The following is a 26,202-nucleotide window of genomic DNA, read 5'->3' as shown; positions in this document are numbered from 1 at the left end:
GTCGCCCAAGGCTGGAGTGCAGTGGCAGGATCTTGGTTCACTGAACCTCCACATCCCAGGTTCAAACATTCTCTTACTTCAGCCTCCTGAGTAGCTGGGATTACAAGTGTGTGCTACCACACCTGGCTAATTTTTTTGTATTTGTAGTAGATATGGGGAGACAGGGTTTTGCCATGTTTGCTAGGCTGATCTCGAACTCCTGGCTTCAAGTGCTGCCTTGGCCTCTCAAAATGCTAGGATTATAGGTGTGACCCACCACTCCTGGCCAAGATATTGTATCTGTTTTCATGTGCTTATTTGCCATCCCTTCAGAGAAATGTCTGTTCACATTTTCTAATTGTATTCTCTTCTTTTTACTGTTGAGTTCTCAGAGTTCTTTATTTATTCTAGATACAATTCCCTATTGTATTTGTAGTTTGCAAATATTTCCTCCCAGCTGATATCTTGTCTTTTCAACCTCTTGAAAGGGTCATCTATAGAATGAAATTTTTTAATTTTGATGAAGTTCAGTTTATTAGATTTTCCTTTTAAAGATCATGTTTTTGTATCAGTTCTAATAACTCTTTGCTTATTCCTAGGTCCTAGAGTTATTCCTCTTTTTCTTCCAACTGTTTTATGATTTTTATGATTCACTTTGACATAATGTGAGTATGCAGTGTGAAGTTGAGGTCAGGGGTCATTTTTGTGGCTTGTGGATATCCAGTTGCTTCAGTATCATTTGTTGAAAAGGCTGTCTTTCCTCCATTGACTTGCTTTTGCACCTTTGCCAAAAATATGCTCTAAAACATGTTGGACATATTTGTGTGGCTCTCTTTCTGGCCTATGCTGGTCTCACAAAATGAATTTGGAAGTGTTTCCTCCTCTTCTATTTTTTTGAAGAGTTTAAGAAGTATTGGTATTAATTATTCTTAGAATGTTTAGTAGAATTTGTCCATGAAGCTGTCTTGTCCTGGGCTTTTCTTTTTTGGGAAGTTTTTGGTTACTGATTTAATGTCCTTATTTGTTATTGTTGTATGAAGGCTTTCTATTTATTATTGACTTCATTTTTGTAGGTGTTGGTAGACACATAAGAATGGTTCGTATTTATGGGGCACAGTGAAATGTTACATCTATACATTCTGTGATGATCAAATCAAGGTAATTGGAATATCCATCACTTCAACGAGTTGTCATTTCTTTGTAGTGAAAGACCCAAACTTCTCTTTTCTAGCTATTTTGAAATATACATTACTGTTAACTGTAGTCACCCTACTGTGCAACAGAGTATGAGAACTTCTTTTTCTTTCTTCCTAACTGTAATGTTTTACCTATTGACCAACCTGTCCGCATTGCCTCCTTCTTTTTCCCATCAACAGCCTCTGGTAACCACTATTCTCTCTCTACTGCTATGTTACCAACTTTTTTTAGATTCCACATATGAGTGAAATCATCCTTCTGTGCTTGGCTTGGGTTTACTTAACATACAGTGCTCTAGGTTCATCCATGTTGTCGCAAATGACAGGATTTTATTATTTCATGTGGCTGGATGTATATATATTCATTCCATATATAGGTGCTGTATATGCAAGGTAGTGCATTGTATATATGTATCACACTTTTGTATTCATTCATCTATTAATGGGCATTTAGATTGATTTTATATCTTGGCTAATAGTGAAGAGTTCTGCAGTAAACATGAGAGTGCAGATATATCTTTGACATACTGATCTTATTTCTTTAGATGTATCCCCAGTAGTGGAATTGTTGGATCATGTGGTAGTTCTATTTTTAATTTTTGAGGAAACTCCATACTATTGTCCATAATGGATGTAATCATTTACATGGTGGTCAGCAGTGTATAAAAGTTCCGCTTTGTCCACATCCTCACCAGCAATTGTTATTTTTTGTCTTATTGATAATAGCCATTCTAACTGGGGTGACATATCTCACTGTGGTTGTGATTTGCATATTTCTGATTAGTGATGTTAAGCATTTTCAAATATACCTGTTGGCTATTCGTATATTTTTGATAAATGTCTATTCAGATTGTCTGCCCATTCTTTAATTGGATTATTTGTTCTTTTGCTATTGAGTTGTTTGTTTCTGATATATTCTGGCTAGTAGCCATCTGTCAGATGCATAGTTTGTGAATATTTTCTCCCTTTCTATAGGTTGTTTCTTTATTTAGTTATTTTTATTGTCCAGAAACTATTTGGTTTGATGTAAATACCATTTGACTATTTTTACTTTTGTTGCCTATAATTTTGAGGTCTTATTAAAAAGAAAAAAAAAAACCCTTGCTCACACCAATGTCATGAAGCATTTCCCCTGTTTTCTTCTAGTCTGTTTCCTTCATAGATTCAGGTCTACAGGTAATCTTTATCTTGAGTCAATTTTTGTAAGTAGAGAGAGATAAGTGTCTAGTTTCATTCTTAGCATGTGTGTGTTCAGTTTTCCCATCACCATTTATGAAAGAGACTGCCCTTTCCCCATTGTATGTTCTTGGTGCCTTTGTTGAAAGTTAGTTGGTTATAAATGAGTGAATTTATTTCCAGTTTCCCTTCTCTGTTCCATTGGTCTATGTGTCTGTCTTTATGACAATACCTTGCTGCTTGGTTTACTACTGCTTTGTAGTATACTTTTAAGTCAAGTAGTGAATGTAATGCCTCTAGCTTTGTTCTTTTTTGATCAAGACTTTTGACTATCTGGGTCTTTATTGGTTCCATAAAAATTTGTGGATTGTTTATTTCTGTGAAGAATGTCATTGGTATTTTGATAGAGATTGCATTGAATCGTAGACTACTTTGGGTAGTATGGACATGTTATGAATATTAATTATTCCAATAGATAAAGGATATCTTTTCACTTATTAGTATTCTCAATTTCTTTTATTGATGTTTCACAGTTTTTAGTGTGGAGATCACTTACCTCCTTGGTTAAATTTACTCCTAGGCATTTTTTTGTAGGCATTATAAATGGAATTTCTTGCTTGATTTCATTTTCAGAGTTTGCTGTTGGCATATAGAAAGGCCATAAATGTTCGTATGTTGATTTCTTATGCTGCAACTTGACTTATTAGTTCTAACATTTTTTGGTGGATCTGTAGGGTATTCTAGATATAATATCACATTATCTGCAAACATAAAATTTGACTTTCCTCTTTCCTATTTGGATGTCCTTTTATTTCTTTCTTTGGTGTAACTGCTCTAGCTAGGACTTCCAGTACTATAGTGAATAGAAGTGGTCAAAGTGGGCATCTTGTCTAGTTCCAGATTTTAGAAAAAAAGCTTTCAACTTTTCCCCATTCAATATAATGTTAGATATGGGTTTGTCATGTATGGCCTTTATTGTGTAGAGGTATGTTCCTTCTACAACTAATTTGTTTAGAGTTTTTATCACAAAGGTACATAGAAGTTTATGGAATGTTTTTACTGTGTCTATTGATATAACCATCTGGCTTTATGGAATGTTTTTACTGTGTCTATTGATATAATCATCTGGCTTTGTCCTTCATTCTGTTAATGCACTATATCATATTTATGAATTTTGTTTATTGAACCATTCTTGAACCTCATTGTGAATAATCTTTCTGATATGCTGTTGGATTCAAGTTGCTAGTATTTTATTGAGGATTTTTGCATCTATGTTCATTAGGGATACTGGCCTATAGTTTTCATTTTTTGTTGTGTCCTTGTCTGGTTTTGGTATTGGAGTAGTGCTGGCCTCATAGAATGAGTTTGGAAGAATTAACTTACTCACTTCAATTCATTTTCTTTTCTTTTTTTTTTGGAATAGCTTGAGAAGAATTGGCATTAGTTCTTTAAATGTTTTTAGAATTTTGCAATTCTAAAATTATGGGCTTTTCTTTGATGGTAGACTTTTTATTACTTATTCTTTTTACTTATTATTGGTCTGTTTGGGTGGGTGTTCTATTTTTTCCTCATCTAATCATGGTAGGTTGTATGTGTTCAGGAATTTACCAATTTCTTTTAAGTTTCCTAATTTTTTGGCATACAAGTGTTCATATTAGTCTCTAGTGATCCTTTGTGTTTTGGTAGTTACAGTTGTAATGTGTTCTTTTTCATCTGAATTTGAGTCATCTTTTTATTTCTTAAAAGTTTGTCAATTTTGTTTATATTTTTAAAAACCTAAGTCTTCATTTTATTGCTCTTTTGTATCATTACAGTCTCTATTTTCTTTATTTCTGCTATAATCTATTATTACTAATTTTCTTCTGCTAATTTTGGGCATTTGTCTCATGTCTTGAGATGTAACATTAGATAGTTTATTTGAGATATTTCTTATTTGTTGATGCTATAAACTTTCCCATTAGCACTGCTTTTGCTATATCTCTTTTTTTTTTTTTTTTTTTGAGACGGAGTCTCGCTCTGTCGCCCAGGCTGGAGTGCAGTGGCGCAATCTCGGCTCACTGCAAGCTCCGCCTCCCGGGTTCACGCCATTCTCCTGCCTCAGCCTCTCCGAGTAGCTGGGACTACAGGCGCCCGCCACCACGCCCGGCTAATTTTTTGTATTTTTAGTAGAGACGGGGTTTCACCGTGGTCTCGATCTCCTGACCTCGCGATCCGCCCGCCTCGGCCTCCCAAAGTGCTGGGATTACAAGCGTGAGCCACCGTGCCCGGCACGCTTTTGCTATATCTCATAGGTTTGAGTATGCTGTGTTTCTATTTTCATTTGTCTCAATACATTTTTATATTTTCTTTTAAATGCCATCATTGATCCTTTGCATTTTCTGGAGTATATAATTTAATTCCATATATTTTAGTTTCCAAAGTACCACCTCTAGTTTAATTCCATTATGTTCAGAAAACATATTTGATATCTTTATCTTTTTTAATTTTCTAAGACTTGATTTGTGGCCTAATGTACAATCTATTCTGCAGAATGTTCCATGGGTAGTTAAGAAGAATGTGTATTCTGAAGCTGTTGGATAGAAGGTCTTGTGAATAAATTTTAGGTCCCTTTATTCTAGAGTGAAGTTTTACCCGATGTTTCATTCATGATTTTTTTGTCTAGATGATCTGTTCATTGCTGAAGTTGTGGTGTTGAAGTCCTCATCTGTTATTGTATTGTAGTCTATCTCTTCCTTTAATACTATTAATATTTGCTTTATAGATTTAGGTGCTCTGATGTTGGGTACACATATATTCATAATTGTTATATCCTTTTGCTCTATTGATCCTTTTATTATGTAATGGCCTTCATTATCCCTTTTGACAGTTTTTGCTTAAAGTGTATCTTATCTGATATGAGTACAGCTACTCCTGCTCTTTTTTTTTTGGTTTGCATTTGCGTGGAATAATTTTTCCATCCCTTCACTTTTAGTATACATATCTTTTCATATGAAATGAGTTTCTTGTGGTTAGCATATAGTTGGGACATTTCTAAATTCATTTTGCTACTCTATGTCTTTTAATTAGATAATTCAATCCTTTTACATTCAAGGTTATTGTTGATAGGTGAGGTTTTACTGATGCGATTTTGTTACTTGTCTTCTAGTCACTTTGTAGATCCTTTTATCCTCTCATATAGTCTTCCTTTTTGATTAAGTGATTTCCTCTAGTAGTATGTTTTGATTCTTTGCTTTTTATGTTTAATGTGTTACAGATTTTTGTCTTGTGGATACCACAAGGCTCACAAAAACATTCTATAATTATAGTAAGTTATTTTAGATTGGAAAAACTTGTGTGATTGCAAAGAAAGAAAGACAACTGAGAAAACTACACTTTAACTCCACTCTCTGCTACATTTTGATTATTCAGTGTCACAATTTACACTTGTTATATTGCTTATCTCCAACAAATTATAGTAATTGTATTTAATAGTTTTGTTTTCCATTCTTCATACCAGAGAGAACCATTTACCTGGAGTGCAAAGCTCCCAGAAAGGCACTTTTGTCTTTGGATGATTACCAAATCATTGGTTCTATAGGGGGATGAGGATTAGAGACCTCGTATCTAATAGCTTGCTGACATTACAACCAGCATTGGTATTTTTTTAAAAGCTCCCTAATTGTCATAATGTGTAGCCATGGCTGACCTAGAGATTCATTTTTGTGAGTGACAGAACACATATCATCAGTAGAGTTTCTCCAAGATTATATTAGTTATGTCATTTATAGAAAGACATAAACATGAGGTAGGAGTAGAAGAGCAAGGTCTAGTTTCCTGAAAGATTGAAATTCGTAGATGAAAAATGTGGTTAGGGGACCAGTCAAACCAGTCAGTGCTCAGAACTTCCTAGGTCCTAAAAGAGAATGAAACATATATACACATATAAAAAATAATGCATATTGTTTTACAGGGTATTCTTTTCAATCAACAATATAACATGGGACCCTTCCCATTTTGGTAAAAGAAGTCTACCTCATTCTATTTAGAATGTAGAAAATATTACATGGCATAGATAATAAAAATATAATTATTAGCTCTGTTGTTTCTGGATGTTTATAATACCTTTATATTTATAATAAGAATATATTACTATGTGTATGTTGGTATTTGTATTTATGTGAAACAAATTTAAGTGGCTTATGCAAGTTCCAGTGCCCACCAGAGGTCTTTTTTATTATAAATTGACAATTTATAATTGCATAAGTTTATGAGGTGCAAAGTCATGTTATGCTTCATGAAAACAAAGTGGAATAATTAAATCAAGCTAGTTAACATAGTAATCATGTCGAATACCTAAAATTTTTTGTGATAATGAAAACATTTGGGCTGGATGTGGTGGCTTATGTCTGTAATCCCAGCACTTTGGGAGGCTGAGGCGGGCAGATCATGAGGGCAGGAGATCGAGACCATCCTGGCTAACACAGTGAAACCCCATCTCTACTGAAAATACAAAAAATTAGCCAGGCATGGTGGCGGGCGCCTGTAGTCCCAGCTACTCAGGAGGCTGAGGCAGGAGAATGGCATGAACCCGGGAGGCGGAGCTTGCAGTGAGCTGAGATTACACCACTGCACTCCAGCCTGGGAAACAGAGTGAGACTCCATCTAAAAAATAATAATTGAAATTTACCCTCTTAGCAATTTTGAAATGTACAATATTCTATTAACTATATTTTTACCATGTTGTGTAATAGAACTAAAAACAGTTTTTCTTCTGTCTGATTGAAATTTTGTACTTTTTGACAGTCATCTCCTCATTCCCTCATCCTATAACCACAATTCTACTCCCTGCTTCTATGAGTTTGATTGTTTTACATTCCTCCTATATGTGAAAACACAAGTATTTGTCTTTCTGTACCTGGCTTATTTCACTTAGCATAGTATTTTCTAATTGTAGCTATGTTGCCACAAGTTGTGGAATTTTCTTCTTTTTAAGGCTGCATAGTATTCCATCATATATATATATATATATATATATATACCTTTTCTTTATACATTCACCTGTTGATGAACACTTAGGTTGATTCCTTGGCTATTGGTTGGTTCACCTGGCTATTGTAAATAGTGTTGTGATGAACATGTGAGTGCAGACATTTCTTTTGACAATCTGATTTCAAATGTATTGTGTAAAAAACCAGAAGTGGGATTGCTAAATAATACAGTCATTCTATTTTTAGTTTTTTTTCTTTTTTTGGAAAATTCATACAGTTTTCCATAAAGGCTGTACTAATTTACATTCCTATGAACAGTGTACAAGGGACTCCTTTCCTCCACCTTCTCACCAACATTTGTTATCTTTTGTCTTTTTGAGAATACTTACTCTTAAAGGTGTCAGATGATACGTCATTGTGGTTTTACCTTGCATTCTCATAATGACTGGTGATGTTGAACATTTTTTAATCTATCTGCTGGTCATTTGTATGTCTTCTTTTGAGAAATGTCTGTTCAGGTCTCTTGCCCTTTTTTTAATTATTCTTTAAGTTTTAGGGTACATGTGCACAATGTACAGGTTTGTTACATATGTATCCATGTGCCATGTTGGTGTGCTGCATCCATTAACTCGTCATTTAGCATTAGGTATACCTCCTAATGCTGTACCTCCCCCCTCCCCCCACCCCACAACAGTCCCCAGAGTGTGATGTTCCCCTTCTTGTGTCCATGTGTTCTCATTGTTCAATTCCCACCTATGAGTGAGAACATGTGGTATTTGGTTTTTTGTCCTTGCGATAGTTTACTGAGAATGATGTTTTCCAGTTTTATCCATGTCCCTACAAAGGACATGAACTCATCATTTTTTATGGCTGCATAGTATTCCATGGTGTATATGTGCCACATTTTCTTAATCCAGTCTATTGTTGTTGGACATTTGGGTTGGTTCCAAGTCTTTGCTATTGTGAATAGTGCCGCAATAAACATATGTGTGCATGTGTCTTTATAGCAGCATGATTTATAATCCTTTGGGTATATACCCAGTAATGGGATGGCTGGGTCTTGCCCATTTTTTATTTGGGTTTTTTGTTTTCTTGCTATTGAGTTGTTTGAGCTCTGACATATTTTGCATATTATCTTTTCATCAGATATATGGCTTGCAAAATATTTTCTCCACACTCCATGTATTTTCTCTTCACACTGTTATTTTCCTGAGCAGAAGCTTTAGATTAATTGTTTCATATGAATAGGCGTCTCTAAATGTTCAGACTTATAAGATTACTATGGGGCATACTTGGTGTTTTAGTCTGTTTTTCACACTGATATAAAGAACTGCCACAGACTGGGTAATTTATAACGAAAAGAGGGTTAATTGACTCACAATTCAGCATGGCTGGGGAGGCCTCAGAAAACTTACAATCATGGCAGAAGGTAAAAAAGAAACAAGGCATCTTCTTCAGAAAGCAGCACAAAGAAGAGAATGCAGGAGGAACTAGCACACACTTATAAAACCATCAGATCTCGGCCGGGTGCGGTGGCTCATGCCTGTAATCCCAGCACTTTGGAAGGCCGAGGCAGGCAGATCAGGAGTTCAAGACCGCCTGGCCAACATGGTGAAACCCCATCTCTACTAAAAATACAAAAATTAGCTGGGCACGGTGATGTGAGCCTGTAGTCCCGCTACTCAGGAGGCTGAGGCAGGAGAATCACTTGAACCTGGGAGGCGGATGTTGCAGTGAGCCGAGATCGGTGCCACTGCACTCCAGCCTGGGCAAGAGAGTGAGACTTCATCTCAAAAAAAGAAACAAAACAAACAAAAAAATCAGATCTTGTGAGAACTCACCATCATGAGAACAACATGATTGAATTACCTCCACCTGGTCTGTCCTTGACATGTGGGGATTATGGGGATTACAATTCAAGATGAGATTTTGGGTGGGGACACAGCCTAACCATATCACTTAGTATCATATTCCTTACAAGGATCTAAGATAGGAAACCCAGTTTGCCAGGATCAGAGTCAGATGTTTTCCTTCAAGGAGAGTTACAATATGCAGATGGCTTCTTACGATCTATCATTCTACCAATCTAGAGGCATTTCATCAATGAGAGCTATTTTTTACAATGAGCAGATTGGCTTGAAAACACTGCTGATGTTTTACCTTTATCGTGTTTCCAATGAAAGAGAGCTATAGATTTAACTGGACTCAAGTTGCACTCCTCCTGCAGAAGTGAATGGGTTTTGTTAAACTTTTACTCACAATGCTAAATTTTGGTAAATCCTGTCAAATTGTTCTCCGAAAAGTTTAAATCAGTTTACACTCAAAAGTAAATGAGAGTGTTACTTTCCTCGCAACTTTTCTGACACTGTATATTTTAAATATTTTTTAAGTTTGACAAGACAATGCATTGTTGTTTTTACTTGCATTACCTTTATCATGGGTAATTTTGAAAATACCTATGTTAATTTAATATTTGTCAGTGAGTTAACTTGCTCATATAACATTTTTCTGTTGGATTGTCTTTTTCTCACTGATTTAGAGCAGTTTTTATATATTAGGAAGATCATATTTTTGTCTGTTACGTGTAATATATATATTTCCTCATGCTTTCACTTGTCTTGCCTTTTTTATAATACATGTGTTCAAGATGAAGGTAAAGATAGTTGTATTAGTCCATTTTCATGCTGCTGATAAAGACATACCCAAGACTGGGTAAATTATAAAGAAAAAGAGGTTTAATAGATTCACAGTTCCATGTGGCTGGGGAGGCCTCACAATCATGGCAGAAGGCAAAAGGCATGACTTACGTGACAGCAGGCAAGAGAGAGAATGAGAACCAAGCTAAAGGGGTTTCTCCTTATAAAACCATCAGATCTTGTGAAACTTAACTACTACAAGAACAGTATGATGGAAGCCGCCCCCATAGTTCATTGATCTCCCACCAGGTCCCTCCCACAACACATGGGAATTATGGGAGCTACAATTCAAGATGAGATTTGGGTGGGGACACAGCCAAACCATATCAATAATTATTTGGTCAAATATGCCACTTTTTCCTCATGACTTCTGGAATTTGTATTAAGATTGTAATGTGTTTTCCCATCCAAGTTTCTAAATATATTTACCACATTTTCTATCAGAATGTTTATGTGTTATGTAGAGACTGTTCATTCTGTCTCAGTGATCCCTTTGAGGGGTCTCAATGTATACTTTGTCATTGAAAGTTGACGAGGGCACTGCCCTACTTCTCTTCCTGCCACCAAGCTCACCTTGGGAGTCCCCTAAGGCAGGTTCTCCACTTAATTTAGAGCTTGCTAGCTTGTGCCTGAGAGCTGTATCCCAACACAGCAGTTCCATAGCACTTTAATTAATTACTTTGTCAGTTGCCCCAGGGACTGCTCTGCCTCCCAAGCCAGATTTTTTCTGATCCTGGGGAGTTTTCTGGTGTTCTATTTGGAAAACTCTTTTTTCAGAAGTCCCTATTGAGTTGTCAGTTGCTTACCTCTGTGGGATTTCTTTTCTGATTAAATCCCATCTGCTTAATATCTTTAAAAAATTCTTTAATAATCCTTGCTCTCTGAAGGCATCTTTCCTGTCTTTCTATGATTGCTTTCTCTGTCATTTCAATGGGCATTAGGGAGAAAGTAAATTAAAGCTTAGGTAGTCAGTCAACAAACCTAAAAATGCATCATAGATTTTTTTTAAGTCATATTACATGTGTTATAAAGCCTAAAATGAGGGAATAATTCCTAATTAGGTGGCATTTAAAAAGGCATTTAATACATAAGATTTTGATTAGATAAACAAAAATCTTTTGTCACACATTCAAAATGTACTTTTACATTTTAAAATAAACAATTGGCTAGACATGGTGGCTCATACCTGTAATCCTAGTAATTTGGGAAACCAAAACAGGTGGATGCCTTGAGCTTCTGGGCAGGGTGGCACATGCCTGTAGTCCCAGCTACTGGAAAGGCAGAGACGGAAGAATCTCTTGGCCTGGGAGATCCAGGCTGCAGTGAGCCAAGATCATGTCACTGCACTCCAGCCTGAGTGACAGAGTGAGACCCTCTCTCTCTCAAAAAAAAAAAAAAGCTATTAATTGGATCAAATATATAATTCAGTTAATATTAGTTTTGAGGGAAGAGGCTCAAACCTTAACATAATTATCTCATCTAGGTAAAAAGAAGCTTACATTATTTATGATAATCTTTAAAAAATGCTAGTATGTGATATTATTAAATAAAATTATTAAAATACTATGCAGACTGTGAATGAAAGCATAATTTTTTTAATTTTTAATTTTAATTTTTATTTTTTTGAGAGGGAGTCTTGCTCTGTCATCCAGGCTGGAGTGCAATGGCGCAATCTCGGCTCACTGCAAGTTGAACCTCCCGGGTTCACGCCATTCTCCTGCCTCAGCCTCCCGAGTAGCTGGGACTACAGGCACCCACCACCATGCCAGGCTAATTTTTTGTATTTTTTAGTAGAGACAGGGTTTCACCGTGTTAGTCAGGATGGTCTCAATCTCCTGACCTTGTGATCCGCCTGCCTCGGCCTCCCAAAGTGCTGGGATTACAGGCGTGAGCCACCATGCCTGTCCTGAAAGCATAATTTAATAGGGTTTGAAATAATAATTTGAAACCTACCTTGAGATAAAATTCAATTCTGAATTATAAACATAAGACTTATGACTGCAGTGATGCTAGGTGACATGGTGGCACAGATAACTGGCAGGAAGCAAAAGAAGCACATTTTATAGAAGGTACAGTAGGGTCACAGTGCCCTGGATAACTTTATTGGGTGCCAATAACATAGCAGCTATGAGATGTTCATGAGTCGTTTGGGGAGAAGTGGAAGATATTACACTTCTTCACAACATTAGTAGGTGCATCAACAGTGGCAGTAGTCAAAGGGTCAGAACAAGTGACAGAAAATATCAAAAGCCTCTAGTCAGACAATTTCGTCATGACTACATGAGCCATCTTCTGACCCTGATGAAAGAGTTGGTAAGATCTGAATTTAAGATCTGAATTTTTGGGCAACAGTTTAAATGCTCATTTGACTTCCTTGAGGCTATGTCACTTAGTGTATGTATTAGTCTGGAATTCTAGCCCTATCAAAACTTGGAATATTCATTGACAGATGATATTTAAGTCATAGGATAGAATGAGCTCACCCAAAGTAAGCATGAAGTTGGACAAAAAAAAAACCTAGAAATACCATATTTAAAGTAATGCTGGTTAAATATGAAATTAAAACTGCAGATCACAAGTCTTATATTAATAAGTTATCTATAAAAATTTACAGAAATGATTATATCATAAAGTTATAATTTATTAGAACAAAATATGGTTTGGACTTTGAGTACTCAATTTTAAAAAATATTTTGCAGCACAGCTCAAATTGTATGAAATCAGATATTCCCACATCAACTCTTGAGCTCTTCTGTTCCTGGGGGAAGGATGTTTACAGAGACTTGCACCAATATTGAATGGAATTAATTTAATAAATATCACGTTCTCAGGAGGAATAAGATGTGCTTGTTTTTTATTTTTTTATTTTTTTGAAGAATATGACATTAGAAACACCCTACATTGAAAGATTTATAGCCTAAATGGAGAGAATAGTACATACAGGACTAACCATAAAAACAAAAGAAATGCAGCAAGTGCAAGTAAAAAGTATAAAAAGAAAAATTGAACGTTACTCTCAGAACTTTTAAAAGCTTTACCAATGAGCTGGCATTTTAGCTACTTCCTTAAAGAGGAATAAGCATTCAGCAAATGGTTGGAGATAATAAATAAGGGAAAATGAATGAAGACCAAGAGTCCAAGAGACATCCTCATGAGAGGGCATACCTGGAAGTATTGGAGAATGGGTGTTAGTTAAGTGTATTTGGGAGTCAGTTGTGGGTAAGGGGCTGGATATAAGTGACATTAGAGAGTGGGTGTGTTTTAGCCTCACCTTGATTGTACTTTAAGGAATTAAAACGATTTCAGGTAGAGGAAATGCATGACAAAGTATTTGTTATATAGATTAGTGGTCCCCAATCCCCAAGCCATGATCCAGCACTGGTTTTGTTGCCTGTAAGGAACAGGGCCACATAGCAAGAGGTGAGCAGCAGGCAAGCAAGCGAAGTTTCAACTGTACTGACAGCCACTTTACTGCCTGAGCTCCATCTCCTGTCAGATCACTGGAGGCATTAGTTTCTTTTAGGAGCGTGATTCCTATTGGGAACTGTGCATGCAAGGGATCTAGTTTGCATGCTCCCTATGAGAATCTAATGCCTGATGATCTGTCACTGTCTTCCATCACCACCAGAAGGGACCATCTAGTTACAGGAAAACAAGCTCAGGGCTCCCACTGATTCTATACTGAGTTGTATAATTATTTCATTATATATTACAATGTAGTAATAATAGAAATGAAGTGTACAATAAATGTAATGTGCTTGAATCATCCCCAAACCATCCCCCAACCCACCCCTGGTCCATGGAAAAATTGTCTTCCACAAAACCAGTCCCTGTTGCCAAAAAGGTTTGGGGACCACTGATACAGATAGCAAGCCTCTTATTGCAAGTGGAGGTAAAATGGATTATTTAAATATCCAAATTATAAACAATGTTGTACTCTGTAATGTTGTTGCATTTAACTTGAATTAATATTTTAAAGGTGGTCTCAGGGAGGTATTACTAGTGATAACATTGTTTCCCTCTTTCTACTTTTAAGTGTTTCTCAAAGTTTCTTTAAGTATATATATAAATTACTATTTTTTTTTTTTTTTTTTTTTTTTTTTTTTTTTTGAGATAGAGACTCACTCTATCACCCAGGCTGGAGTGCAGTGGTGCAATCTTGGCTCACTGCAAGCTCTGTCTCCCGGATTCACATCATTCTCCTGCCTCAGCCTCCTGAGTAGCTGGGACTACAGGCACCCGCCACCACGCCTGGCTAATTTTTTGTATTTTTAGTAGAGATGTGGTTTCACCATGTTAGCCAGGATGGTCTCGATCTCCTGACCTCGTGATCCGCCTGCCTCGGCCTTCCAAAGTGCTGGGATTACAGGCGTGAGCCACTGCGCCCAGCCTACAAGTTGCTTTTTATAAAAAAGTATTTTCTCATTATGAAACACAATAAGTATCTTAACGCATTCAGTGTTTCTTCATTTAAATCATTGTTCATGACATCTCTTTGCAGTTAGATAGATGAATCACAAATTACACGTATGTTTATGACTCTCCAAATATATTATTATATTTTTTCTAAGGACAGAGTACCAAGTTTCATTTCACTAGCAATTTTTCACTGTTTTTCTGCCAACATTTTCAACACTGGTTATTTTAAGTGTATACATGCTTTGTTTGCATGTGTGTAAAATATTTGCAAATATGGCAGGGATACAATAGTATCCGACCATTTAAAGCTTTTAAACGATAAATTCAAGGATCCAGTTTATTGGGTATACTGAGGAATCTCTATACGAGTGCTTAGTTGCTCTGTATAGAGTTGCTCTATACCGTAGCTGCTCAATAATATGTCAAATGAGTGAATGAATACAGTAATGATTCCTGTTTATTGTAAAACATTTAGAATATACAAATTATTTCTTAAAACTAAAATCGCTCATAATTTTGTTACCTATAGTGCCCTTCCAGTTATAGTCCTTACATACTTATAAAATGATTGTTTGTCATTTGTTTTTAAGCCTAGAAATCTGATGTATATATTTTACGAGGTCATTAAATGCTATTCCACAACATGACTTTCTATGGTGTAATATTCTAATGTAAAAATAATTTTAAGTGTATTGATTTTATGATGGTAAATGTTATTTACTGATATATTTTTTAGACATGGATTCTCACTATGACACCTAGGCTGGAGTGCAGTGGCACGATCATAGCTGACTACAGCCTCGAATTCCTGGGCTAAAGCAAGCCTTTCATCTCAACCTCCCCAGAAGCTGGGATTACAGGTATGAGCCACTGTGTCTGGCTTGATTTTGTATTTTAAAAATTATTTTTCAATAGAAATATGTCCTAAGAAGTGTAGATCATGGCTGTTTATTTTCCAGTGAAGAGCTTCAGTTAAGAACATACAAATATGTGAATGTTCATTAATGCTTTTATTCATTCATACATCTATTTATAAATATTATCTAAATCTACTATGTGCCAGGCATTATGCTACCTGCCAAGGATTCCACAACGAATGCTTCAACTGGAAAGCAGGAGTCAGAGATGACATTGATATGTTTGGAATGAGGGCTTTTCCTTTTGTTTTGTTCTTTTTTTCCCAATAGGCACAAATCAGGGCCAAGGCATGAGGGGCAAATAAAGTTCAAATATTTTCTTTGGAATTTATTATTTGCAAAGGAAACCATTTGTACTCACCAAGGGACTTGATGTGGAATACTTTATTTTTCACATCCTAGTGTGACAGCAAAACTTTAATAACAGACCCATAAAATACTTCCAAAAGAGAAATATTTTTGTTCTGGCTTTATGATGGTCTTATTGCCTCCACAGTATAAAAAGAAAAGTGGGAAACTTTTATAAGATACTCATTAAATTACCTTAGTAACAAAACAGAGTTCTCAAAGTGGACCATCCATAAAATGTTTGTTTAAAAAAAAAAACAGGGTTGCTTCAATTAGGATAGAAAAAATATAATTAATCTGGAACACATTGTGTTCTCAATGATTTGGGTAGCTTAAAACTATAATTTGAAAGGCTGTAAAGGGTAGCTGTACCATTTAGAAGTTAAGAAGCAAAATAGAATCAAAACAGAATCAAATTTAACCATTGGACTCTATTTAGAGTCCAAGATTTCTAATAAACAGTGATTTAATCTGAAAATATACTTTTTTACTCCTTCGGTTAAAACAGAAACTAAAAGTACCACTTTTGCATCTGAAGCCAGCCTTCATGTATTAGCTGTGTTCTACTGCATTTCTTAGGAGGCCTTGTGAGTTAATAACTATAAAGTTCTTAGAACTTTGTCTTCAGAAATTACTCTTTGTCCTATGAAAAGGTAGATGAGTCTGTAATGCAATGGTAAGTCACATGCATTACCTAACTTATTCCTCACACATTTCATATGAAGTATGTGCAGAAGGAACAGTGGAAGCAGAGAGGTGACTTACTCAAAGTTACAAGACTGGTAAGTAGCAGGAGCTGGGATGAGATCCCAGGCTCGTCTGATTTTAAAGCCTGGAATTATTCCTCCATCCACAGCAGTTGTCTCTCAGTAAACCACGATTGTCACCCTAAGTAGTAACATTGAAGCTAGACTTTGACTGCTAGGTAATTTTAGCTGTGAAGAGGGGTCGGCCTTATAGACAGAATAACACAGTAAAGAGAGTCACAGAGGTGCGGTGTCTATGATGGCTTGGGAGGTAATTTGTACCGTTTAACAAAGCAGCTGTCTCAGATTACCAGTGGCCTGAAAATTTCCAAATTCCTCCCAGTTTTTTACATGGCTACTGCCTTCTAGTTCTCTCAACTTTTTGACATTTTTGTCTTTTCCTGATAGAAACTGTAGAGTTATCCTTGATTTGTTCCCCTTATTACCTCTTATCTAGTCAATTATAAAGCCTTATTTAATAGTATTTCAAAAAATCTTTTCATTCTCTACACTCTTCATCATTACTGTTGTCACTTAGAGCCTGAACCATCATCAGGTCTCATACTGACTCTATTAAGTCTCCAAACTTCTCTGAGCTTATCCCCCACCTTGCTGTCCATTATCTTTCTAAATCACAGCTCTGGTTACACCAGTCACTTTAAAAGCCAGTATCTGGAAATAAAGACCAAGTCTAAAGTGGCAGATGACACCCTTCAGGTATAGACAATGCATAATTCTTGTGTCTTATATAGTGACTCTTGATAATTCTCACAGCTATTTAATTCATGTTTTTGTTATTCTTTAATTTTTCTGGACTCTTTTTTTCTTTGAGTTGCTTGAACTTGACTGAAGTGTAAATGTTTTCCAGGGGCACAAAACTGGGAGGAGGCAAAGTTGGGGAGAGCAATGTTTATACATTGCTCAAGTTCAAGCACAAATACCTGTATATCTTCACCTGGCCCTGTCAGCTGCCAATAGCCAATTAAGATAATAGCTTTCAAATTTGTTTTTAAATTATTCATTTATTTTTAAAACTGACATATACAATTGTATGTGTCTATCATATGCGCCATATATAGCAAGAGGTTTTGAACTACATAGATTTTGTGGAATGATTACATCTATATAATTTGCTCTAACATATTGTTGAATGGCCATCACTCTTACAGCATCTTCCACAGGTCACATCATTTTGTTCTTACTTGACTAAGACTTTCTTGTAAGCAGTGACTAAATCTAAATAATTTTATTAGCTTATCATTTCAGTTCATAATATAATGCCTTACACATCATAGACAATAAATAGTTATTCTTCAAATGAACAACAAGAGGTGAGTTATTTTTATTTTCTTTAAGGCAAAACATAAACTTATCCCAGGAAAATTAGCAGTAATTATTCCAATGCTTGGCCTTTACTATTATAAAATAAATCCAGCTAGACTTATTTTGTATTACTCTCAGTGTGATGCATTTTGCTTTTCAAAAATAACTTCCTTTAAAGAAATCTGAATGAAAGGTTCTAAGTTGGCCGGGTGTGGTGGCTCACGCCTGTAATCCCAGCACTTTGGGAGGCCGAGGTGGGCAGATAACGAGGTCAGGAGATCGAGACCATCCTGGCTAACACGGTGAAACCCCTTCTCTACTAAATACATAAAAAAATTAGCTGGGCTTGGTGGCAGGCACCTGTAGTCCCAGCTACTCAGGAGGCTGAGGCAGGAGAATGATGTGAACCTGGGAGGTGGAGCTTGCAGTGAGCTGAGATTGTGCCACTGCGCTCCAGCCTGGGCAACAGAGCAAGACCCCATCTCAAAAAAAAAAAAAAAAAAAAAAAAGGTTCTAAGTTCCAAAGTCCATTTCTGTCTTAACTATTCTCTAGCACCTCATTCCTGTCACATCTGTGAGCCCAGAGTTGGCCTCACATGCTTTGCTTACTGAAGTCTGAATGTATTTAGAATTTTTAAACATCTGTGAATATAGCATCTCATGCATTCTCATTTTTTCTATATTTTCAGCAAAACTAGGGAAATATTATTTAAAGTTAATGTGAGTAAATTCAATGATCTAATGAATGAAACAATAATCCAAGATAGATAATGTAGTTTTATTATACAAACTGTTGTCCTAACAGAATACTACTTTATATAGAGAGGAGGAAGATGATGACAACTGAAATTTTACAAGAAGTAAAGTCTATACCACAAAGAATGACAATAGCAACAGAAACAAAAACCACCAGTGTTGAGGCTGGTCTCAACACAACACACAGTCTTTGGTTTTTTTTTTTTTTTTTGTGGGGGGGATGGATGTCTCGCTCTGTCACCCAGGCTGGATTGCAGTGGCGTGATCTCGGCTCACTGCAAGCTCCGCCTCTGGGTTCACGCCATTCTCCTGCCTAAGCCTCTCCGAGTGGCTGGGACTACAGGCACCCGCCACCATGCCTGGCTAATTTTTTGTGTTTTTAGTAGGGATGGAGTTTCACCAAGGTCTCGATCTCCTGACCTCGTGATCTGCCTGCCTCGGCCTCCCAAGGTGCTGGGATTACAAGTGTGAGCCACTGCGCCTGGCCCACACTCTTAAAACATATTTGGGGCTGGGCGTGGTGGCTCACGCCTGTAATCCCAGCACTTTGGGAGGCCGAGGCGGGCGGATCACGAGGTCAGGAGATCGAGACCATCCTGTCTAACATGGTGAAACCCCTTCTCTACTAAAAATACAAAAAATTAGCCAGGCATGGTGGCGGGCACCTGTAGTCCCAGCTACTCGGGAGGCTGAGGCAGGAGAATGGTGTGAACCCGGGAGGTGGAGCTTGCAGTGAGCCGAGATCATGCCACTGCACTCCAGCCTGGGTGACAGAGTGAGGCTCTGTCTCAAAAAAAACAACAACATATTTGGTATTGAGTTCCAAGGCTCTCTGGTAAGATAGTAACAATACACCTCTAAAATTATAAATATAACTTGCCTATATACTATTTCTCACATGTTTCTTTTTTTTTAACTTTTATTATTATTTTTATTTATTTATTTATTTATTTTCGAGACGGAGCCTTGCTCTGTCACCTAGGCTGGAATGCAGTGGCACAATCTCTGCTTGCTGCAACCTCCACCTCCCTGGTTTAAGCGATTCTCCTGCCTCAGCCTCCAGAGTAGCTGGGATTACAGGCATGCACCACCAAAATCAGCTAATTTTTGTATTTTTAGTAGAGACAGAGTTTCACCATGTTGGTCAGGCTGGTGTCAAACTCCCGACCTCATGATCTACCCACCTCGGCCTCCCAAAGTGCTGGGATTACAGGTGTGAGCCACCGTGCCCGGCCTTTTCTCATCGTTTTCTACAAATGGTGATAAATTGTTGCAACTTATCTTCCTTTAAATCACGGTTACACTTTAGAATTTAATTAATTTCAGAAGAAACAGGAAGAGTTTTAAATCCTTCTTAACTTTTCAGTCAGATCATTAACAAATGAAATACGTATTAAAACCTTTATTGAATTGAGCATGTATTACGTTCTAGGCACTGTACGAGGCACTAGGCACAAAGTATAGTGGACAGCATAGCTTCTACCCATTGGGGAGAAATTAAAATAGACAACCACAGTGTTGCAAAATAAAAGATACAATAGGATACATACAAAACCAGTGAGTCAGTATTATCAAATCATATGACTTCTGAAGGCAACAGAAACCATAAAAGAATTTTATCCAGTGAGTGATATGACTATATTGTTTGAGCATATACCGCTGGTTCATCTTCAGTTTACCTCTTTCACTTAGAACTTAAAACGTTTTGAAAGCATTTCTTTCCAAATTCTGTACTTTTCAGATATATATAAAATCATTTACCTCACAAAATCTTTATAGTATGGCTGCATTAATGATGTATGTGGAAGACAGGTGTGTTAGAATATTGAACAAAACAATTAAGTATATTATAAGCAGCATTAAGTTATCTTCTAGGATATGAATTCCCTTCAGATCCAACTTAAGAGACCCAGAACCTCTCAGCCTCTGGGGTAAGATGAGTTCAAATGTCACTCTTGCAAAAGCGTTTTGGAGCAGGCTCATACCCGCTTAGAAGACTTAATTCTGTGCATCACTTTTCGCTACCCCATATTCAATGACATAACATTGATAGCTCAGAAATGACCTTACATGGCGATACTTACAAATCAGCAAATCCTTCAAGTAATGTTTCTTTTTTTTTTTTTCCTTACCTCCAGAGATCCAGTTTCCCTGCCTAGCACTGCTTGGGTGTGATGCCTGCCTAGAAATGTAGTAGTTGGATATCTTAGCCCTCTGAATTTTTCTACTGTTCTCTGATTAAATAGATCCACGCTCCACTCAATTTCATTGTCTTCTCCCCATTACGATTATGATGCCCAATTCCTTGCACACAAAGATTGATTTCATTAAATTTAGTTTCATCCTTGAAATATGTACAAGTTTAAATTCATCATCCCTATCCTATTTATCACTATTCTATCTATCCCCACACCTGAAATGGGACACTATTTGGGTTAATCAAATATTGAATACCTTAATAAAATTTCAGCAGTTATATCACAAGGAAAGCTACCAATATAGCTGTTGTCATGTTATGTTATTTTTACTTTTATTTCCTTTTTAAAAAATCAAATTGGATTGTTCTATGAATACTGGGTTAGTTTCAATAATCATTCTCCCAATTAGTATTGAATTAAATACAGCTAATGATTGCTAAGCATATCTTAATAACTCATGTGAAATATAGAATAACTTGGTTTCTATTTGTGAATTCAGACATGTCAAGCAACTTAACCAAATATAAATGCTGGACAGCTACACTGGACACTATTTCACATCCATTCACCAAACGATGAATGTCAAAGTGTCTGTATAATTTCCTCATAGCTTAGAACTCATAAATAACACTGTTCCAGCAAAAAAATTAAGCTTGCTATGGACACTTAGAATATTATTGGCAAAGATTTACTAAGAAGATGATTAGAGGCTTTTTGAGAATTGCATGCTGGTCTGCATTTCATTTTAATGCAAATTCAAAAACAGTTATGCAAATATTCTTTTGAGTAACTACTGTGCTGTTGTCTAGGAACCATATTTCTAATTTCTGGTTGGTGAAATGATATCTTGCCAAAAGCAAAAGTCATTTGTGAAGTAGGATTCTGTTCCGTACTCTGTGGACTCCCAAAACGTCAGCTCTGTCATGCTGAGAAAGTTTTAGGTGGTAAAGTGGCAGCAGCAGGGGTGTGTGCATGGTGGTGGTGGGCAGGTTATATTTGCAGCTGCCAACCACCACAGTAACAAATTTCTAAAGTATCTGCCAGGCCCTGGGAATCCCAGTTAAATATTCCTAGATTGATACTTAAACAATGATATAAATTCTTTGAGGAACTTTCTCTAGCCTACTGAAAATCTGAGAATAATATAAAACTACACCTTACCCTAAGTTTAAGAAGTCTCGTGTTACTTTTAGGCCATATGTTCTAAAGTGAAGAGTAATTACAATAGTTCTTCTCATGTCTGTGACAGAAATAATCACAAGTGCTTGAAATGTTTTATTTTTCTGAATCTTTTTTTTTTTTTTTTTTTTTTTGAGATCGAGTTTCACTCTTGTTGTCCAGGCTGGAGTGCAGTGGCACAACCTCGACTCACTGCAACTTCTGCCTTCCAGGTTAAAGCAATTCTCCTGCCTCAGCCTCCCAAGTAGCTGGGATTACAGGCGCCTGCCACCATGCCCGACTAATTTTTTATATTTTTAGTAGAGACTGGGTTTCACCATCTTGGCCAGCTGCTGGCCAGGCTGGTCTCCAACTCCTGATCTTAGATGATCCACCCGCCTCAGCCTCCCAAAGTGCTGGGATATTTTTCTGAATCTTATACTGATTCAAGGTGAAATTTTCAAAGTATATTTTGTTCAGGCCATCTCATTTTAAGAAATTTTCCAACATTATCATTTACCTCCCATACATTCATTTGTAAAGTAAACTGCAACATTATATAGGACAATTATTCTCAAACACTTGCAGATTATCAAAAACATATTGGGAACCTTTCAAAAAATTGCAGACTGCCAAATCCCTCAGCTTTAGAAAAATAGCAGAATACAGTTTCCCACCCCACACCCTTTTTTTTTTTCTTTCCAGCTTGGATGGCTGCTGGCATCCTATAAAATGAGAAAGATCAAAATCTTAAATAATAAAAATAGCATACTTAGCTTTTCTAGGGGTCCTTTAAGGAAGACACAAAGAGGGAAGAAGGGGGAAGCCTCTGGAACTGTATGTTATATAATATCCAGTGATTTATTCTTTGCAGAGAATTGTAGTTGAGGAATGCTTTTTCTTTACTTTTTTGGACTATAAAAAAAACACACATTTAAGGAAAAGGAGGATATTTGCATAGCTTCAAATTTTCTCCCTGCAAATGCACATTTATTTATCACTGAAGTGGTTTTAACAAATGTCCACAAATTTTTGATACTCCTCCCTCAGGAAGTGGAGCTTAGTTCACCTCCCCCTTAAGTGTGGGCTGGACTTAGTGTTTCTCTTCCAATAAATAGAAGATGAAAACAGAAAAATAGTAACTTTACAAAGGAAGAATCTGGTATGCACTACTTATCCAAGTGGTCCAGGTTAATATCGCCAGCAATAGGTCATGTTATCATTGTAACCACTTTTGTGATACAGTGAGGACATTTCACCTCTGTGGTGAAATGTTATGTATTTTCACCCCAAAAATACATAAGCCCAGACTAACCATGAGGAAACATCTGAGAGACACAAGTCGGGGAACATTCAACAGAATATTTGACCTTTACTCTTCAAAAAATGCCAAGGCCATTAAATACGGGAAAAGAGACCAGGTATGGTGGCTCACACCTGTAATCTCAGCACTTTGGGAGACTGAAGTGAGCAGATCACTTGAGCCCAGGAGTTCAAGACCTGCCTGGGAAACATGGCAAAAGCCATCTCTACTAAAAATACAAAAATTAGCTGGGCAAGGCGCACATGCCTGTAGTCCCAGCTACTCAAGAGGTTGAGGTGGGAGGATCAATTGAGACTGGGAAGTCGAGGCTGCAGTGAGCCATGATCATGCCACTGCACTCCAGCCTGGGTGACAGAGGAAGATCCTGCCTCAAAAAATAAAAAAAAATAAAAAATAAAAAGGAAAGAATGATAAACTCTCTCCTAGCTTGAAGGAGACTAATGAAATATGACAACTAAATGCAACCTTGGATCTTAGAAAATAAGACAGTACTGGAGAAAATATTTAAATCCAAATAAAACATGTTGTTTAAATAAATAAATACTGTGCCAACACCAGTAAAAAAGGAAGACATATCACTTTGACAATATAGGAAAATATATTAAAAATATATATAAATAGTCCTTAGTATATCATATATAACTACTTTTAATAGGTATTTTTTCTCACAAAAATGTATATTTCACATCATTGAGATAATAAAATAATGTAATATTTAATAAATCCTGTTTCACAATTCATATAAATCATAAATATTTTTTCCCTTCTCCAAAATTATCAATAATATAATTTTAACCAACATTAGGATTTTACTGTTATCTTTATGTGTTTATAATATGGTTTGTCTGTGTCTCCACCCAACTCTCATCTTGAATTCCCACATGTTGTGGAAGGGATCCTGTGGGAGGTAACTGAGTCATGGTAGCAGGACTTTCCCACACTGTTCTTGTGATAGTAAGTTTCATGAGATCCAATGGTTATCATAAGGGAGAGTTTTCCTGCACAAGCTCTTTGCTTGCTGCCATCCATGTAAGATGTGACTTGCTCTACCTTGCCTTTCACCAAGATTGTGAGGCTTCCCTAGCCACGTGGAACTGTAAGTCCAACTAAACCTCTTTAGTTGTAAATTACCCAATCTTGGCTATGTCTTTATCAGCACCGTGAAAATGGACTACTACAGTCCATATATATTTCTATTCCTGATTCATTACAGCCAGCATGTTTTGTATTGTTTTGCTAGAGGTTTTTACATACCCCATATTAAGAATTATTTAAAAGTTACTTTCTCATATACTTCAAAGATATCTAATGGAAACCATTGTAATTTTTTTATTACTCATCTTTGAACATAAGTATATATGACAACAGGTGAAGTGGGTGGATTACTCTGGGTCTCTGTCCTTGTTCACTTGCATACTATTAAAATTATCTTTCCAGAATATACATTAGAAGAGAAATTGATGTAGAGGTTAACCAAAGTTCTACCATTTAGTTGACCTGTACCAAATCAGATATGTTGAACTGCAAAAGCTCTTTTGTTCCCTTTATTTTTCTGACTAAAGTTAAAATGTGCTTTTCTATACTCTGAATCCACCTCTAATTTTGTATGACACATACTAAAAAAGCTAAACCAAAATTTGAGTGAGCTATAAGAGGCACTCGTCTGTAGGGGCAAAGAAAAGTAGATATCTCAAATTTACTGCAGTACTCTCCCTTTTTAGATTTCCTTCAAATACTGTCTTAAAAAGATTAATTTGCCTCTCAGTCACATGCTCCCTCTAATTTTAGTGTATTTAGCTTTTTAAACAATTGTCATGTAATTGGGACATTGCTAGGAACTATGGAATCTAGGAAGATGTTTTCTGGATAATCAGGGAAACAGTAGCACTGAACATCAAACGTATACAAGGACCTTGATCCACAGGGAATTTTCCTGAGACAAGGGGCAGGTAGATAACACAAGATGTCAAGAATCCAGAAGAAAATAGATCGTGGATGAGACATCTGATGATAAACAGCTGTGAGTGGTTGGAGGCAGTAGGTAGGGAGGGGTTGATGGCACATTTGCGAGTGACCTTGGTCTCTACTGTAATATCTCTGATGTTTCAAGTGAAATGTCAGCATTTTCACACAAGGACAGGTTTAGTATTGAGGTAATGTAGGGCTCTGTATGGTAAAGTGTGATGGTGGATCTAAATGAATTTTTACCCAAGATGGCTACCTAATTGTTCCAATAACAATTGTTACATAATCATTATTTTTCCCACTGATTTGATATATAAAGTTTACCAATTATCTAATTCTAATAGTATTTAGCTCTGTCTCTGGTTGCTGGACTGTCTTTGCACACTGCAGTAACTACTATACAATTTTGTGTTTCAAATACCTTTCTTTTTCCAAAAGCTTTATGAATGTTTTTGCATTTTAATACTTTTTCTCATGGAATTTAAAATCAGCTTAGTTTCTCCCTAGATTAGATAGATAGATAGATAGATAGATAGATACATAGATAGATAGATAGATAGATATAGATAGATGTGATTATATAAATTTGTACAATAATTCTAAGACAATTTATGTTTTATATCTAGAAACCTGGTTGGTGTTAGGTCTCTTTTATGACATCTCATCGCATTTTAATGTTTTCATTGTATAGATATTGTACATTGTTTAGTAAGTGTACTTGAGATTATTTGATTCTTTTAGTTGCTACTATAAAATATTTTCTTTAATTTCATCTTCTAAGTAGTTATTATGGGTATAGAAATGACAGGTGGTCAGATTGGGAAAAATTTAAAATGTAGCCAAATACTGTCTAGAAAATACATATAAAAACACAAAGAGCTTGAAATTAAATATTAATAATTAGAAAATTCTAAAATTATAATATTAAAATATACTTTAAAACAAAAACTCATTATTTAACACTGAGGGCTACATTTTATTTGTACATGTTCATGGAGATATAACCTGCCTGTCCAGATTTCACTGATGCATAA

At 36.3% G+C, this 26,202-nt stretch overlaps 1 long non-coding RNA gene across 2 annotated transcripts in view; it reads left to right on the top strand.

The window, feature by feature from the left end:
- The window catches only part of LOC129479444 (uncharacterized), a 658,151-nt gene that overhangs the window by 31,172 nt on the left and 600,777 nt on the right, over nucleotides 1-26,202 (top strand). For both annotated transcript variants that reach the window (XR_010120264.1, XR_010120265.1), the window contains exon 2: nucleotides 15,170-15,293. This is a non-coding gene — a long non-coding RNA (uncharacterized lncRNA). The remainder of the gene's footprint in view (nucleotides 1-15,169; nucleotides 15,294-26,202) is intronic.

The sequence above is a fragment of the Symphalangus syndactylus genome, chromosome 3 (assembly GCF_028878055.3).
Source record: "Symphalangus syndactylus isolate Jambi chromosome 3, NHGRI_mSymSyn1-v2.1_pri, whole genome shotgun sequence".
Taxonomy (NCBI): domain Eukaryota; kingdom Metazoa; phylum Chordata; class Mammalia; order Primates; family Hylobatidae; genus Symphalangus; species Symphalangus syndactylus.
The sequence above is the reverse complement of the archived record's forward strand: the minus strand, read 5'-3'. Positions and strand labels throughout refer to the sequence as shown.